Consider the following 17,500-nt stretch of genomic DNA (forward strand, 5'->3'; position numbering starts at 1 on the left):
CATCGCCGTCTCACTGTTGTGTATGAAACGACCAATATGCGGAGGTTTTGTTGCAATGTTCATAAGTCATCATTTAGAGGATAGATTTGGCATTGGACATTGTATTTATGTCCTTTGATGTCTCCCTTATTACAGGATAAGTCATAGTCTTAAAGATTATATAGTGAGAATATATGTAGACGCACAATTTTAGTCAAGATGCACATATATTCACTGACAAATGCTCACAAACACGTATACAGTATATATATATATATATATATATATGTATATGTATATATATATATATATATATATTGAGATCTTTTATTTAACACATGGCTTTCTTACATTTACTGTTTGAGTTTAGATAGACCTTAATATCCAATTGCTTCTACCCCAGGAATAAATACGTATAGGAAAATTCTTTTATTATAAGTTCCTGAATGTTTAAAGTCTGTCGTTTGCAATTTATAATCAGTCTATCGGAAACATTCCTGTCTCGCTATCTGAGAGTAGGTAGTGGGAGCCCCGCTCAAGTCTGATAGTTTCCTGTAAACTCACCCTGTTTGAGCTAAGAAGGGGTATGTTTGAAGGAGCCAATTGCCTACTTGCTGACGTATCAGCAGTCATTGTCTGCCGCCCCCCCCCCCACTCCGGTCTTAACCTGGTTGGAGAGGTGGCTCAGGGGCTGATTGTATGTATGGACGTTCTCTAGGACGTTGCCCGGTCTCTTGCGTGTCACTATCAAGTCCTTTACACTTTTAAATAGGATTGAATCTATCCCGGCAGATGCACTAATACATGAAGGTGTATCTTCCCAAAGTAGAGTGAATTCGCTATACTGTAAATATCTAAATGTCATATATATATATATATATATATATATATATATATATATATTGTATATATACACGCACACAGTATCATCACTAGCCGTTACTACTCCACTGCGAGACAATGTCCTTCCACTTGCGTCTGTTTATGGTCTTTTTATGTAGTCCACAACCGTAAACTTTCTCAGTTCGCCAATCCATCGTCTCTCTCTCTCTCTCTCTCTCTCTCTCTCTCTCTCTCTCTCTGTATATATATATATATATATATATATATACATATATATATATATATATATATATGCATATATTTGTCCAACTACATACTGTATATACATGTATATATGCACATATATATGTATATATATACCCACTTATACATTACAGTATATATGTATAATATATACGATCTGTTTATATATAATATATATACTTTATATATATATATATATATATATATATATATATATATATATTATGTATATATGAGCTTGTGGGTGTTTGTGCTCTTGTTTATGCTCGTATGTGTTTGTCAGTACATATATGATTTTTGGCCATATATATTTTCTTCAAATACATTCATTAATTCCATTTTGGTTCAATTGTAAAAATGTCTGCGTTAAAGTATGTTTTAATTTTTTCGGGTAACATTATATTTTGCCCTGCCTATGAACCTATATTATGAGCAGGGAAATGCATTTATTTTTTGTTGTTATTCATTAGTTAAAGCCTAATTTAATCTAACCTTTAGACGACATGATACAATTTATTCTGCCAAATAAAGAATGTTATTCTCATGTGATTCAGGATGAATGTTTAATACTTAAAGTATTGCAAATGTTGATACGTAATACTATGATCTAAGTTCAACGGAATTCCACGGGTTAAGAATCCTGCAGAATAGTAGCGATCATATGAAGACCATTACTTGGTAACAACGGGTCAGCCACCAGCCCAGACCGGTAATCCACTTGTAACTTATTGTCATCAGCTGAGATAAAAAATCATGGCATAAAAAAGGAAGTGCAACGCACACAATGCAACAATGCCCCTACGACGTCGCTCAAATGTTTTCACACGATGGATGTGAGAGCCATTTAATGTTAAAAACCCACATCGCTTTTTAATAGAAGGGAAGCAGCGGGAGTGGAGAATTAAAAGAGACAGAAAAAGAGGAACTGTTAAGGACTGAATGGATACACTGTAGCGGCAAAGTGTTTGTTGTGTGTATGTGCCATTCAGTGAATAAAAATGTCCTGGAGGAAGAGTAGGTGAGAGATAAAGGCCGTTCAAAGGAAAGTGGGGTTTTAACGAAAGAGGAGGTGGAACACTAGCACAGAGACAGAGACGGAGAGAGACAGTGACGCAGAATGAGAGAAAGAGTGAGAGAGAGAGAAATGAGGCCCAAATAGAAAGGATGTTTTAAGAGCCGTGGGATTAACTCTTCTGCCATGCGGGCTCTCTCTGTCTCTCTCTCTCTCTGTCTCTCTCTCTCTCTCTCTCTCTCTCTCTCTCTCTCTCTCTCTCTCTCTCTCTCTCTCTCTCTCTCACTAGTTATATATATATATATATATATATATATATATACAGTATATATATATATATATATATATATATATATATATATATATGTATATATATATATATATACATATATATATATATATATATACAGTATATATATATATATATATATGTATATATATATATATATATACATATATATATATATATATATATATATGCGTGTGTGTCCGTATGTATGTGTTTAAAAGGAACGTCCTTAATAATCAAGAGTTGCAAGACTGCATGTGAGATAAGGGTAATTATACAATATGAGTTGGGGAGGGAGGTTAGTTCGTCGTGTAGCTGATGACATGACCCATCTGTGTAGTTTTACGAAGCGACAAAAATTGTGAATGATTAGCTGAATAAGGATATATCCATGATATCATCAATTGAGGGAGGAATTTTTCACATTTTGGAATAGTTTTCTCTAGAATCATTTAGGTTAAATAGTCATAATGGTAAAAAAGATATCATATGAGGAAAAAGGCCAAACCCCAGTCATGAGGCCCTTGTCATGCAGTGGACTATAAACTGCTGCTCGTGTTGTTGTTGTTGTGTATATGTTTGTGTGTGTGTATATACATACACACACACACACACACACACACACACACATATATATATATATATATATATCATCTCCTACGCCTATTGGCTTAATTCATCAAAGGATAGCCATCTCCTTGTGATGCGCACTGCGCAGTGCCTATCTAACTAAAACAAGTTATATATATATATATATATATATATATATATATATATATATATATATATGCGCTTATATTTAGTCTACATAAATGCATTTATATATGTATGTATGTATGTATGTATGATACCTATTACTACCACCAGTTGCATATACATTAGTCGGCATACCACCATTTACAAATTCAAGCCCTAGTTTAAAAGAGTCATGAGGATTAATGGTTATAATATCCCTCACAATGCTAATGAACATTGGTAAATCAAAACAGGAGTATATGGGACTTTATTTCGTGGATCTAGAGAGGAAGGTATTAAACAGCTTATGGAAAATTAATGGGTTTATACATCAAGCGGGAAACTCATTTTACCATACAGCTTTTTTTCTTCTTGTACATCATTATATCATTTAAAGGATAGTATGAATATATATATATATATATATATATATATATATACACACACATATATATATATATATATATTTATGTATATATATATATATATATATATATTTATATATCTACATCAGGTAATATAACCAGTGGAGGAATAATTTATCCCAGATATTTGCTCATTTTTCAATTTTGAATAATATACTTTTAATGAATTACAACTTACACATATATGATTAAACGTTTTTCTTTTATTATCGTTCAATTCAAAGATTGACCTTTTCAAAGTTTCTGGAAACATAATAAGCATCTGCTGTTTTTATTTTTTTGTTTTGATACAAATATGCGAGTGCTCATATACAAATCAAATATATTTAGTTAGAGAAAAGAATGTAAGTAGATGGATAGATATGGCTGGAACCCGGCTGGATTACAATTCCTGGTGCCATTAACTTTAAAGAATAAGAAAATGGGGAAATAAATTATCCATACACACACACATATATATACAGTATATATATATATATATATATATATGTATATATATACATATATATATATATATATATATATATATATATATATATATATATATATGTATACTGTGTTTGCATGAAAGTATAAATATATTTACCACTTGAAATTGAAATAGGAAAGACATCACTGTGTAAACTGAATACCGAGTTCCAGAATTTGTCTACTGGATGTGTATTTGTTGAAAATTGTTTTACTTGGTGAAAGGACGCCTCAAAAAATCTCACCATTTAATAAAAAGTATCCGAGATTAAAGTTGCATCCCACAAGTCATTATTTATAAGTAATGCTTTATAAGCAAGTCATTTAGTAACCTGACACTGCATAATTCTTTTAAACATTATATGATAATTTATGTAAATATTGTACTGTTTCCAATTTCATTTATTTGTATCTTAATAATTACCGAATTTCCTCATACCTGTTGGGCAGTCATCTTTAACACCATATATCATTACAATAATTAACCCTACCTATTACACCCCTATTAGTTTGATCGTGATTTTTTGTAGATAAATGTTGAATTGGTCTCTCTGTGAACACCCAAGTAATTTTGAGTATACAACATTGCAACGGTTCCGGGAAAAAATAAGAACCAATGAATTATTCAAAAACATCTCTTATATATAATTGTTTTCTAAATTGGTAATACTGGTATCATAACAATTGAGGTTACCGATAGGTAGTTTTATAGTCCAGTATGGACACCGCGAAAAAAAATACATCAAGTGGAACGACGTACTGTAAAATTTATTCCCTAGATGTTTTGTACTTGTTTGATATGTTTATGTTTGCTAAATAATTTCCATTTCGAATTATGGAGTAATTATATTCCATTAAATAGAAAATGTTCTTCGGAAATAAAGGGTTCCTATTATTACCCTCTCTGAATCGTTGTTTGATTTAACGTGTGTGTGTGTGTGTGTGTGTGTGTGTGCGCGCGCGCGCGCGTGTGTGGCAGGGAAGAAATCTCAGAACATGTCTACATTCCTTAAAAATCTATTTTTTTTCTTCGGAATGATTTACTCGAAGAGCAATCACAGCGTCGGCATTCATCGCAGGAATCTTAATTATATCAGTTATGCTTTGTAATCAGCAATTATATTTAGTAAATGGGCATCATCTCAGGTTACATCGTCAAAAAGACGCGAAAAGGGATGTCCCACATTTAACAGGAGGACAGTGACGGGCTCTGTTGAGTGTTGGCGAGTTAGACCATGTCTCCAGTCGCACCGTGTAACTTGAGGTACAAGTCACAGTATCATATTTATGGAAGTTTTCTCTGAAAAACGGGCTTGTGCTGGAACTTCGATGTTCTGGAATTTCTCGAAAAAAAAGTGAGGTCATTAAGGTTTAGACTTCCAATAAACAGGTCTGTTATTCTCGGACAGGACATCAAACTGTTGGGCCCTTGATTACTTAGATATTTATGATTTCATGAACAGCTTTCAATGAATAATTTATACACACATGCATATACAAGTATTGTATATATGCTTAAATATTTATATTTCGATAGATGGCTAGATATACTGTATACGCAGGTAACCTTTTTAATGTAATATTGAACGTCAGGTATTATGACTGGTAATACACCCATATATGCGCATTTATATGCCTATATACATACATCTATGTATATTTATATGTGTATGTGTGCGCGTGCATGTATGTTTTTCATCATATGCCTACATCTTTTGGAGTAATGAAAGTGGTTGATTCGTGTGATTTTTGTGTGAATAATTATAACACATGCAAGCAACATGAGAGAACTAGTTTGTATATATAAACTAGTTTTGTTTCTTTTGTTTGATGTCGGCTACCCCCCAAAACTGGGGGAAGTGCCTTGGTATATGTATGTATATATATATATATATATATATATATATATATATATATATATATATATATATATATATATATATACAGTCAAGGTGTGTGTGTGTGGGTGCAAAAGACTTGAGTTATCCATAGAACCAGCTCTCCTTTATGGCAGTGTAGTTCGGACATTGAAAGAAAAAAGGTTGAAGCTGTTGAAACAATTAGAATTGACGGTTTTCATAGGATATGTGATGCTAGGAAAATTGATATTGAGCTAAATATGGAGATGCAAAAGAGTTAAAAGGGTAAGGATAGGTCAAAGGATAGATCAGAGTATTATGGGATGGTTCAGTCATGTTAAAAGAATGGCTAAGTATAGCATAATGAAAAGAGTCTATAACTCAGACGCACCTGGAGGTGAGACAGGAGAGGAGGTCCTCGATAGGGATGAGTAGGTTGTATGAAGGACTTAGTAGAAAGGAAGGAATTTACTATTTGGAAACGCATGAATGTGGGGAAGGCATGATCGAAATGTATAATGTGTAGGTATTTAGACCTTGTTGATGAGCCTTTTGTGTAAACGTACGAAACGACTATTTCTGCGGCGCATATATATATATATATATATATATATATATATATATATATATATATATATATATATATTTATATATATATGTGTGTGTGTGTATATATGTGTGTGTATGTACGTGTTTTATATATACATATAGAATTACAACATAATTAGTAATACCTCCTTCGTGTAACTCAATTGTTGGTGACCCCTCAGTACAGAAAGAAGAATATGTTTAATTCCAGTCTCCTTTTATGGCGCTGAATACTTGTTGATTGATAATTCTATTTTTCAGTAGATGTTCCTCAAATATTAATCCTGAGATAATGGCCTTTTCTGTAATGTGTAACATTTAGCCGATATGTTGATCTGAAGATGTTTGTAATGACATGCAGCATTAAGGGCTGTAGTTTTGACACACTTGATATGATCTGGTTTCTTTAAGGTACTTGTTTTGAAGAGTACATCTTGGTATTTATTATCGAATAATTTCTCTCTCTGTCTCTCTCTCTCTCTCTCTCTCTCTCTCTCTCTCTCTCTCTCTCTCTCTCCTAGGATAGGGCTTGTTCTTATGTACACATTTTATTTTGTTTAATTGTTGATTATGATAAAGCTATTATTAGTATATTTTAATAGTTCAAAACGTACTTTACCAATAGTAAATGAAGAATTCCATTTTGATAGAGCCATTGGTCCATCAAAGATAATTAATGAAATAATAACCCTATTATATTTCTCATTAGGGCTTGGCTTCGGTCGGGGTCACTAACCCCGAATATCCTGAATAAAACTGGAGGCATTATCATTTGATCTCTGAGGATCCGAGTTTGGGAGAGAAGAAAGGAGGCAACTCATAGAGTAATAAAATAAGATGCCTTGTAAGTTCAAAGAGGGTGAACTTACAAGGCATCTCTTATTTTAATTATATACTAAATGTCTGGAAGGTATCAGGACGTAAATTGATATTGATATTAAGATAGTCAATGCACTTGAAACTTTTTTTGTTATGTCACAATACTTGGTATATTACTAATGAAATCTAACCCTATAAAGTAATTTATTATATATAATACATGATACCTATTTCTTGAAAATGGATTTTATATTTAGAATTATGGGAGTAATAAAATACTCAAGTTTTTGATGGGGTCATTATTTCTTGTACTTATTGGGTGATACAAGTCATAGACCAAACTATTCCGTTTTTTACTCCTTTCGCACATGCTTCACCCAGTCGAGATGAACATACCTACCTCCTGATGAAGCCTTGTTAGTTAATGTTCGTTGTATCACACTGCAGAAAGACCCCCCACTCTCTCTCTCTCTCTCTCTCTCTCTCTCTCTCTCTCTCTCTCTCTCTCTCTCTCTCTCTCTCTCTCTGTGTTTCTAAAAGGACAACAATTGAATAGGATCTTATCATGATTTGAAGAGGGAGGAAATTTACAAATAGATTCGTGTTATGGCCTATGTGGAATGGGATTAGAGTGACACATGTTTAACATATAATTGGGTTAATAGAGAGAATGATGGCCTATATAACAATAACGATGATATATTAGCTGTATCCTACATTCCTAGTTTTTATTTGTTTTTCATTTGTTGTTTCATGCATATACAGTATCCTCCTACGCCTATCGACACAAAGGGCCTCGGTTGTATTTATAGTTTTTATTTGATGAATATATTCAAGCGAATTTGTGATAATGCGCGATAACATATTTAGAATTGTTTGTTAGATGATGGATTTAAGAATTATGCATGTTCAAGTTATGATGTTTCTGATATGAAATATATCGTATTTGATGCTGGTTTAAGAAATTAAAGAACCATAGTTACCTCTATTTTATGAACGATTTGCGAAATAATGATTGTGGATCACGACTAGCATTCAAGGGATAATGGTAGATTTAACATAACATCATAAGAGGAAGGCGCGGTTGCCTGGTCTCGCGAAGCGAGTATGAAATTGTGGCAAAAACAAAATAATGAATTTCAAGTCATCAATGGAATGCAATAGAGCTAGGGCGTACCCCTAAGCGACTAGCTGCAGTATCATACCCTGGAAGAAGCAGGAAATATGTAAAGGGTACCACTGAAGTCACGACTGCAACTAAAGAAGATATTGAGGAGTAAGTATTAGAAAAGTAAATGAAAGATGAGAAGTGCAGTTTAGGATGTTGGTAGCCTCACAGGAAGGGAAAGAGAGTTGGTTGATGTCATGCACAGAAGGAAATTATGTTACTTCATATACAGGAGACTAAATGGAAGGGGAAAGTGTAAGGAAGCTTGGGGAAGGACATAGAGTTTACTGCAAAGGTTTATGATACAAGGAAGAATGGGTTAGGAATTATGCTCCATCCAGATTTACATGTTGATATCAGAGAGGTCTAGTGTATCAGTGACAGACTCGGGGCCTTAAAAGTTGGTAAACGATCCAAAAAGGTATAGTGAAGGGGAGGAGGAATTGAGAGAGAAATTAGAAGATTATATAGAAATATTTCCAAGAAGTGAACTATTAGTGTGATCTTGGGACATAAGGCCCATGTAGGTGAGAGTTCTGGTGGCTTTGAAGGAAGAGGTTTGAGGAGGAGAAACCAGGAATGTGAAAGATTGGTAGAATCAGCTGAAGCTTTGTATCTGGCAGTCGTGAATACACAGTTTGAGAAAAGGAGGTCATTTGGTAGTAGATAAAAGTTGACACAATGGGACTCCAGTTTACTACGTTTTGATTAGGAAAGAAGAGAGAAAAAATTATTATGGATTGTAAGGTTATTCCAAAAGAGGCTTTTGTAGCTCAACTTACATTGGTGGTGACAGATGAGAAGGGATATAGATGGGTTTGGACTGGGGGAAGAAGGTGCAAGGGATAGAAATAGATGAGGAAAGTTGACTCGAGCGACCGACCTTGCTCTACAGTGGGACTAATGGTGTCGAAAGATGAAATATTGTAGAAGATCTAGAAAGGAGGTACTTCAAATATGATGAAGTCCCTATCGAGAAAAACCTGAAAATATTTTGATACTGGACACCAAGTGTTCTAAATATGGCTCCCTTCTTTTTAGAATTTAATACTAACTACTGGAAGTACCGTTATGATTGTTTTGGCTGCCAATAAATATGCTTATACTTTATATTTGTTTACAAGAGCATTCTAAATATGGTATTGGGTTACGAACAATGTTCATGATGCGAGGTTTAAAAAATAAAAGAAAAAAAAACTCTCAGTAACTTTATAGAATTTGTTTTAACGTTAGCAGTATGAGGTTATTTTTAAAGAAAAACTGAACAAATTGTTGTATTGTTAAACTTTGAAGAGAAGAAAATAGGAAATGTCTACTACGCAAGATTCTGCATAGCATGATAATTAATATTTAAGAGCAGACAAAATTTTATTTATCATTACGTTATTTTGATTTTGATATCCAAATAATGACGAATAAAGTGGATACGCTGTACTCCAACTTCTCCAAACATTCCATCGCAAAAGGATTACGATGTTTATAAAAAAGAGAAGTATTTATTCAAAATCGAGATAGTCGCCATTAACATCCAACGTAATCCAAACTATGTAGTGTGTGTGACCTAGAAAGATAAGATAGTTCGTCCCCACAAACCTACTTTCAACGTATTTTGTAATAGGAACAGACTCAGTTCCTCTTTGGAATGTTTTATTGGGTAGTTGTCATGTTTAATGTGCCACTTAAATTGATTCTCTAGATTATATTATGCCTGAGAGAGGTACTAATCTTCTCTCAAATAAAATTAGGTTCTCAAGTATGTCAGAGAGAGAGAGAGAGAGAGAGAGAGAGAGAGAGAGAGAGAGAGAGAGAGAGAGAGAGAGAGAGAGAGAGAGAGAGATTGTTTTCCAACCCCCTTCATTTAGGCTTAGATATGGCAAACCATTTAATGGTCGTAGGGTAATTTAACGGATACGTTATCAAAGGAACTAGTCTTATTCATATGAGATGTAAGACCCTCAGCATTTTCTTAGGGTTATGGAAAACCTCCTGTTTTATTATTTTGGTCTATATTCATTGACCTCCTTATGAAAGTACATGGCTTTTTCTTCCTTTCAGAAACTTCGAGTTCAGAACGGTGGTGATAATTCATTTCCAGCCAATGACGAAATGGTAAGTGTTTATTATACGTTGATAATGAAAACTTGATGTAGTAAATGAGAAACGTAGTTTTAATCCTTGAATTAAGAATATAGCTTTACTTGATTATAAGATTAGGAGGATAATTTGTATCTCCCTTGAATGGCATGTGTCATAGCTAAAATAAATTCTATATGTTCCCTTCTGATAACTGAAATAGTTATTTTCTACTAAGGAGAATTCCATTCGTTTCTCTTATACATGAACGTTGAAATGAATCCTGTAGCTTCTAGCATACAGTTAGGATAACATATCTTTTTTTTTCATTTCAAATGATGAAAGAAATATCTTTACTTACAATTATGCAATGAAGATAACAGTTCCCCTCCCTCAAGTAAAGTGATAAAAGGAACTTCTTCTCTTGTATGTCAAGCATAAAAGCTTTTCTTAAAATAACTAGAGTGTGTTATCAGTTAGTCCTTCATATTATGAAGATTATAAATTCCATTTTCTCGGTTGATGAGATTCATAGTACACTCTGAGTGTTAATCATTCTGACTGCAACTAATGATCGATATGGAATCGTTTCACTTAATGTCCGGTCATATCTGACATAAGTATTTTTTTTAGTTTCTGTATGTGAAATGTCTGTTTTGATGTTACTGGTTTTAAAATATTTTATTCTAATTGTTCATTATTTCTCATATCAATTTTTTCCTTATTTTCTTTCCTCACTGGGCCATTTTTCCCAGTTGGAGCCCTTGCGCTTATTGCATCTTGCTTTTCCAATTATGGTTGCAGCGTAGCTAATAATAATAATAATATCAATAATAATGATAATAATAATAATGATAATAATAATAATAATAATAATAATAATAATAATAATAATAATGCTTTGAAATAGCAAACATATGCTGTAATTTCTGATGGTGAGTACAGAGGTAAAGAACGTTAATTTGCTGATATTTGTTGTGTGAATGATAATAATTTTTGTTTAATAACTATCTCCAAGATAATAAGAATTATTTGGGGGCCTGTTATTAGTGCTTTTTAATAAATGCATTGTCCATAAATTAATCGGACCGGGTGAATTTACATATTAAGCAATTTTATTCAAAGAAACATTGTCGAAAAAAAAAAATATCCCAATTTGAATATGTAAAAGAGTGTGCAGCATAAGGTAAAACGACCGAACAGATGATGCATAGATAATTGGGGTGTCGTAATTTGTAGATTTTTAAAGCAGTGTATATTGTTTTGAATATTCATTAGCCAAACTCACTTTTTCTTTGTTTTTTATTATATTTTGGGGAAGGAAAAGTGGAATAGATCACCCATTTGAAACTGATGCTGATTCATATTAGTGTCTCTTGATGAAGGTCGCCGTTTTCATGTGGACTGTTGTACGCAGATGTTATAGAAAATACACATTGGAAATATTATAGACAATCATTTTACAGAGATAGCATTATAGCGAACCTGTCCTAATTAAAATCAATTAAATATTTAGAAATGTTGCAGTGTCGGTCCATTTAGTCATCTTGTGTACCGTATTCTTCAATGTTCAGTATTGTAAACGCATCCCATTTTCTCCAGGGCGGAATCTCTTAGGTGGAACTAAGTTATGTTGTTTTGGATATTGCAATTGAAGAAAGTGTTTTCTATTTCCAATGCTCTACTTCGTGTTATAACTATCTCTTCCAAATTTAACTTAATTGAATATTGCTCTGAAAAGCAACGTCCTGACTAAAATACAGCTGGAACTTCTTGTTCAAGAAATATGTAATATGTTTAAGGGTACTTTTCGGTGCATTTCTTAACTTCAATTTTGCTTTAAACCTGTTATTTTTAAGATACGCATGGTGATAATCTAATGAATTGCATCCAGTAAGCTTTTAGCACTTATTTAATTTCATTAGATTTTAACTATTATTATTATTATTATTATTATTATTATTATTATTATTATTATTATATTATGTTGCTGTTGTTGATGATGTTGCTGTTATCTTTGCTGCTGTTGTTCTTTATGTAATTATTATTATTATTATTATGATTATTATTATTATTATTATTATTATTATTATTATTCATTCCAGATATTTTGGTGTTGATTTAGTGGATTGCATTGTTTTAACCAACAAATAGTTGCTATTATTATTATTATTATTATTATTATTATTATTATTATTATTATTATTATTATTACTTTCTTCAAGTGTTTGCATTTCTAACATAGAGTCGACAGGAATTTAGTATGAGTGTTCTTTTGCTTTCATCGAATATCTTTAGTGTGAAGGAAAAATCATTAATGATGTAGTATTTTCTTCCATATTTAGTTAAGGCATAATAAGGAGGTTTGCGTATTACCGCTCACAGTTATATTATGATAGTTCACATTCTTCTTCTTCTTCTTCTTCTTCTTCTTCTTCTTCTTCTTCTTCTTTTCTTTTCTTTTGAGAGGGTCTTTTGACGCCCCCTGTTTGTAGGGGTTTACGTAACCAAGAATGATGTATGGTTGGTGGAATGCACGGGGTCCCTGTCAATATAAACAGAACAAGCTCACTTGTCATATGAAACTATGGTGCACTCAACATTACGTAAGAATCGATAACAATAGCCACCTTATCACGGAACCTCTACTAACAACAGATAAAAGTCCCGCCGTGTTCGCCCCCCCCCCCCCACTCTCTCTCTCTCTCTCTCTCTCTCTCTCTCTCTCTCTCTCTCTCTCTCTCTCTCTCTCTCTCTCTCTCTCTCTCATATGACCTACTCTATTTTTTTAGAAATTAAACAGCCAAGTATCTAGATTTAATTGTATAATTTTTGCACTTTTCCACTTCGAGTTTATGCATCACTAATGTGCTCGTATCGTTGAAAATAACGGTAATGTAGGAGAGGGTTTTATTATCAATCCCTGCCTTAGAAACATAATGTACGTCCCGAAAAGGTTCCTTGATGGAACATTCGTATTTAAGTGCCTAAAGTGAGAGAAGCCCATGTTGGCCGGCGAAAAGTCTAAATGAGGAGCTCAGCACATTTTAACTGCCGCTCTTACAGAAGAAAATAGTAGTGCCAATAGACTGGTATGACTACACATTGCGCTATGTTGTAGATATTACATTTTACATTGATTGTATTGTCATTTCTGTATTATTATTTTTGAATGCTCGCTCAAAAATAAGTTTTAAATTTGTGTTATGGCCATGTATGTAAAATATATATGGATGTATTTGCATACTCCTTTTTTTTCTTTTTTTAATAATTTTTCTAGAGTACAGAGATACAGATTTATTAATGTTTCGTCAAAAATATTTTATCAAGTAAATAGTCAGTTTGGATATAATCCTATAGGTATTATAACTCATGTTATTGCTTTTCCATTGAAGTATGGTGTTTGGAGAAGAATTTCAGTAAGGTACTACTCAGCTTTACACCTGATAAACATTTCGTGCATTAAGGACAAATCATCAGTTGATCATTATTCCCTCTATTTTATTATCATATCCCTGGAAGCGAAGTATATTGGCTAAGGAATTTTCTTATTGGGTAAAAGAATGATGCAATGTTTCTAATGAGAGTAGTAGTATTGTACCGCACGTGTATTTCATACACGCTCATACACTGTAATATTATTGTTGTTTATCTCTCGGTCTCTCTCACACTGATAATAGAAAAACCTGTTTAAACTTGCCATTGCATGTTTCACATTGTTGGAATTTCGTGTCATTGTTGCCCTCAACCGTTTGTATATAAGTTTATTATTTTGTTAAATAAAGTTACTTTAACCTAGCTTTTCTGTTAGTACCTAACAGCTACCTTGCGACATTGGTCACTCCGGGGTCAACAATGTCGTAAGGTAGCTGTTAGGTACTAACAGAAAAGCTAGGTTAAGGTAACTATCGTTATTCAACAAGATAAGAGCTTATATACAAACGGTTGAGGGCAACAATGGCACAAAATTCCAACAATGTGAAGCATGCAATGACAAACTTAAACAGGCTTTTCTACTATCAGTAGGGGGAGAGACTGAGAGATGAAAAACAATAGTATCACAGTGTAAGAACGTGTATGAAATTCACGTTAGTTACAGTATCTTATAGAGGAACAATGAAGATACTTTTAACGGGTACCTTTTTATAACGGTCGGGACAGCTACAAAAAAAAAAAAAAAAAAAAAAAACAGGTTCGAATTTGTTCGTAATGACCAAGAATGGTTTTGTTCCGTTGTTCTTAAAAATCATTTGATATAAATTGCTCTTGTTTCTTATTTCAAACCCACTATTTTTTTTTTTTTTTTTATGAAGGACGTATTTCTCTAGCCACAAGAATTTTAAACTCAAAAGTATTTCGTTGTTCATATTAAAGGTATTAATTTCTCCATGTCAGTAACATATTAATTTTTTTAATTATCCCTTCTGCAATGAATAATTATATGTTGTTAAAATCTCCTTCCTTTCTTTTCGTGTATTGATAACTGAAAGATTCATTTGTCAAAGTAACAATACCAGTTATTACCATTAATTTTGTTACTGTGAACCTCCATAATAGTTACTGCTGTTATGCTATTCTTTAACAGTAAATGTATTTTTTTCGCTCTGTTTTTGAAACTGCAATTTATTATAAATGATAACTACGGCATCCTAATGATAAACAAGCAACTGGGTGGTATCTGGATGGTAATAATTTTTCATTTCAAGAGACTTCGCTGTCGATGGTACAAAGTTACGTAACCACCTGCAGATGTATTGTACCTGACCGAAAACTTTTGCAAATCATCTTTCTAGATCAGTAAATACTCCTTAATAAATAAAATGTAATCAATCCATAGTTTTTCAGACAACAAAATCCTATTTTCAATAAAAGCCTTGATTGATACAGATTTTGTACATTTAATTCCTTTTATTGATAATTATTTCGTAATAACGCCTTACTCACAAGTCAGATTTCAATTACCACTAAAACTTAACTGATCATGGCCGAAAGTAATTATAAATTAATTTTCCGTGATTCATATTGTATCAACACTTCCATCTAGTTTAAAAGTAAACGATATTGAAGTTACGCCCATCGAGGGTATGTCTGCAATCATTGAACTCCAGATAATAATTTTACGTGTGTCTTCCTTCAGTATGGACTCGTTGTGTTAACTCCTAAATTATACCTGTAGTGTGTTAAAGGCGGACGTTTTAGAAGCCCAAGAAGGTTAGGATTCATGATGCAAATGGGAATGTACCGTGCACCTGCCTTTCAAGGATTCAGAGTACACGTGTTCCTTTTCCACTGCAAAATGAACTGGGGAGTTGGTTGGTTGTTTGGATGCTTGAAAGGACTTCGGGGTCTGTGCCACTCTTCGAGAGTTTTTCAGGTTTCTTTTGAATTGCATCACCAATAGGTACATTTGATCTGTTTTATTTATGACCTATTGTGTAAGTGGGGATACCTTAACGTGGTGAATGGGTTTGTGTATCAGTAAAGCTGTTACTAGCCAGGGATACCCATACTAGGTTAGTTTGCTGTAAGCGATCAGACTAAAGTTCCCACCATCACTAATCCGCACTGGCCAGCGTGGTGATGTAAATTGAGCAAAGTTAGACATAAAGAAGGACATGTCTGAGGTCTTTGTCCTGCAGTGGACTAGAAACGGCTGCGCTTGTTGTGTTTGTAAACTGCGTTCATTGTGTTTGTTAATTTATTTGCGTGTAAATATATTTATAAAGTTATGTAATGCCGTCCTAATACCGTATGTTTGTTTGGTTTTATTATTTATTTTGGAAACCCTTTAATGAATAAAGGAAGAAGTCATTTTTGAGTAATATATATATATATATATATATATATATATATATATATATATATATATATATATATATATATATATATATATATATATATATATATATATACACACAATCATGTTCCATTCGAGGATTTGACCTTGAGAATTGGAGTTGTACCCAATTCGTAAATCTGCAGCTGCATCGCAATGTTGTTTCCCGTCATCCATAAACTGCTCTCCTTTTGATTCTCCCTCTAATAGACGATGTTCAGAAGAAATATACATTGACCAGAAATTACAACACTCAGTATATGTGTTTATTAGTTCAAAAGTTAATTAGCCCATGTTTATTTTTATGTAAGGATTCTGTCTTTAGTATTGATATGAGAGACAAATCTCAGAATTATATTACTAAAATATTTCCCTTCAAGTTACGGGTTGAAGATTATATTGTCCTGGTTGTTATGAAATGAATTATAATAATAACTATTTTTTTCATTTCTGACAGCCTACACATCTTTCAATTAACTGGATTCAACATAAATTGACTTAAAGTCTTTTCCTTGTTTTTAGGCAACTAAATAACGAACAAAATTTCTGACATTTTATCACCAACTCCAATATTTTTTTTCTTGCTTCTAGTTTTTTTAGTTTATTCTCAAGGGTGATATTTATGGATATAGAATAGAATTTGTAGTTGAATATCCTTTGGAGAAATTAAGGTTCCGAAAAATTGAGGTGATATTCTGCTCTCATTGTGTAAAATCTTTACAAATTTTAATTTTTTTATTTTGGCGATTATTGAAGGAAAGTAAAACCTGTGATGTGTTATCTCATACTTTCAACAGAATTTTAATCTGAATGGATGTTCCCAGTAGGTGTTGGTTGTTGCAACTTAATTTTAGCCATAATATAACTTGATTTATGAACTCTATTTTTATTTTACAAGTAGGAAGAACTTATGTAAATTACAGAATCTTCTGTAAATTTGTTTGTTTATTATAAATTTACGTATATCGTATTTTTTTTTAAAATAAGGTTGGTATAGAGCGCAGAATAAAGCTATTCTCGTAAACTTTCATTCCCGATACTATTGTTATCAGTAGTGTTGGAATTTGTATTCCTGCTTAGAGGACTACTTGCTCGCTCATCATCATCTGTATTGCGCAACTGTGCCGTTTAGATTCCTTCTTGAAATGAAGATAACTTCTGTT

At 32.8% G+C, this 17,500-nt stretch overlaps 1 long non-coding RNA gene across 1 annotated transcript in view; it reads left to right on the top strand.

Annotated features, from left to right (window-relative positions):
- Positions 1-17,500, top strand: part of LOC137644709 (uncharacterized) — a 204,087-nt gene that overhangs the window by 147,643 nt on the left and 38,944 nt on the right. Inside the window, exon 2 of the long non-coding RNA XR_011045183.1 lies at positions 10,484-10,537. This is a non-coding gene — a long non-coding RNA (uncharacterized lncRNA). The remainder of the gene's footprint in view (positions 1-10,483; positions 10,538-17,500) is intronic.

The sequence above is a fragment of the Palaemon carinicauda genome, chromosome 1, assembly GCF_036898095.1.
Source record: "Palaemon carinicauda isolate YSFRI2023 chromosome 1, ASM3689809v2, whole genome shotgun sequence".
Lineage (NCBI taxonomy): Eukaryota > Metazoa > Arthropoda > Malacostraca > Decapoda > Palaemonidae > Palaemon > Palaemon carinicauda.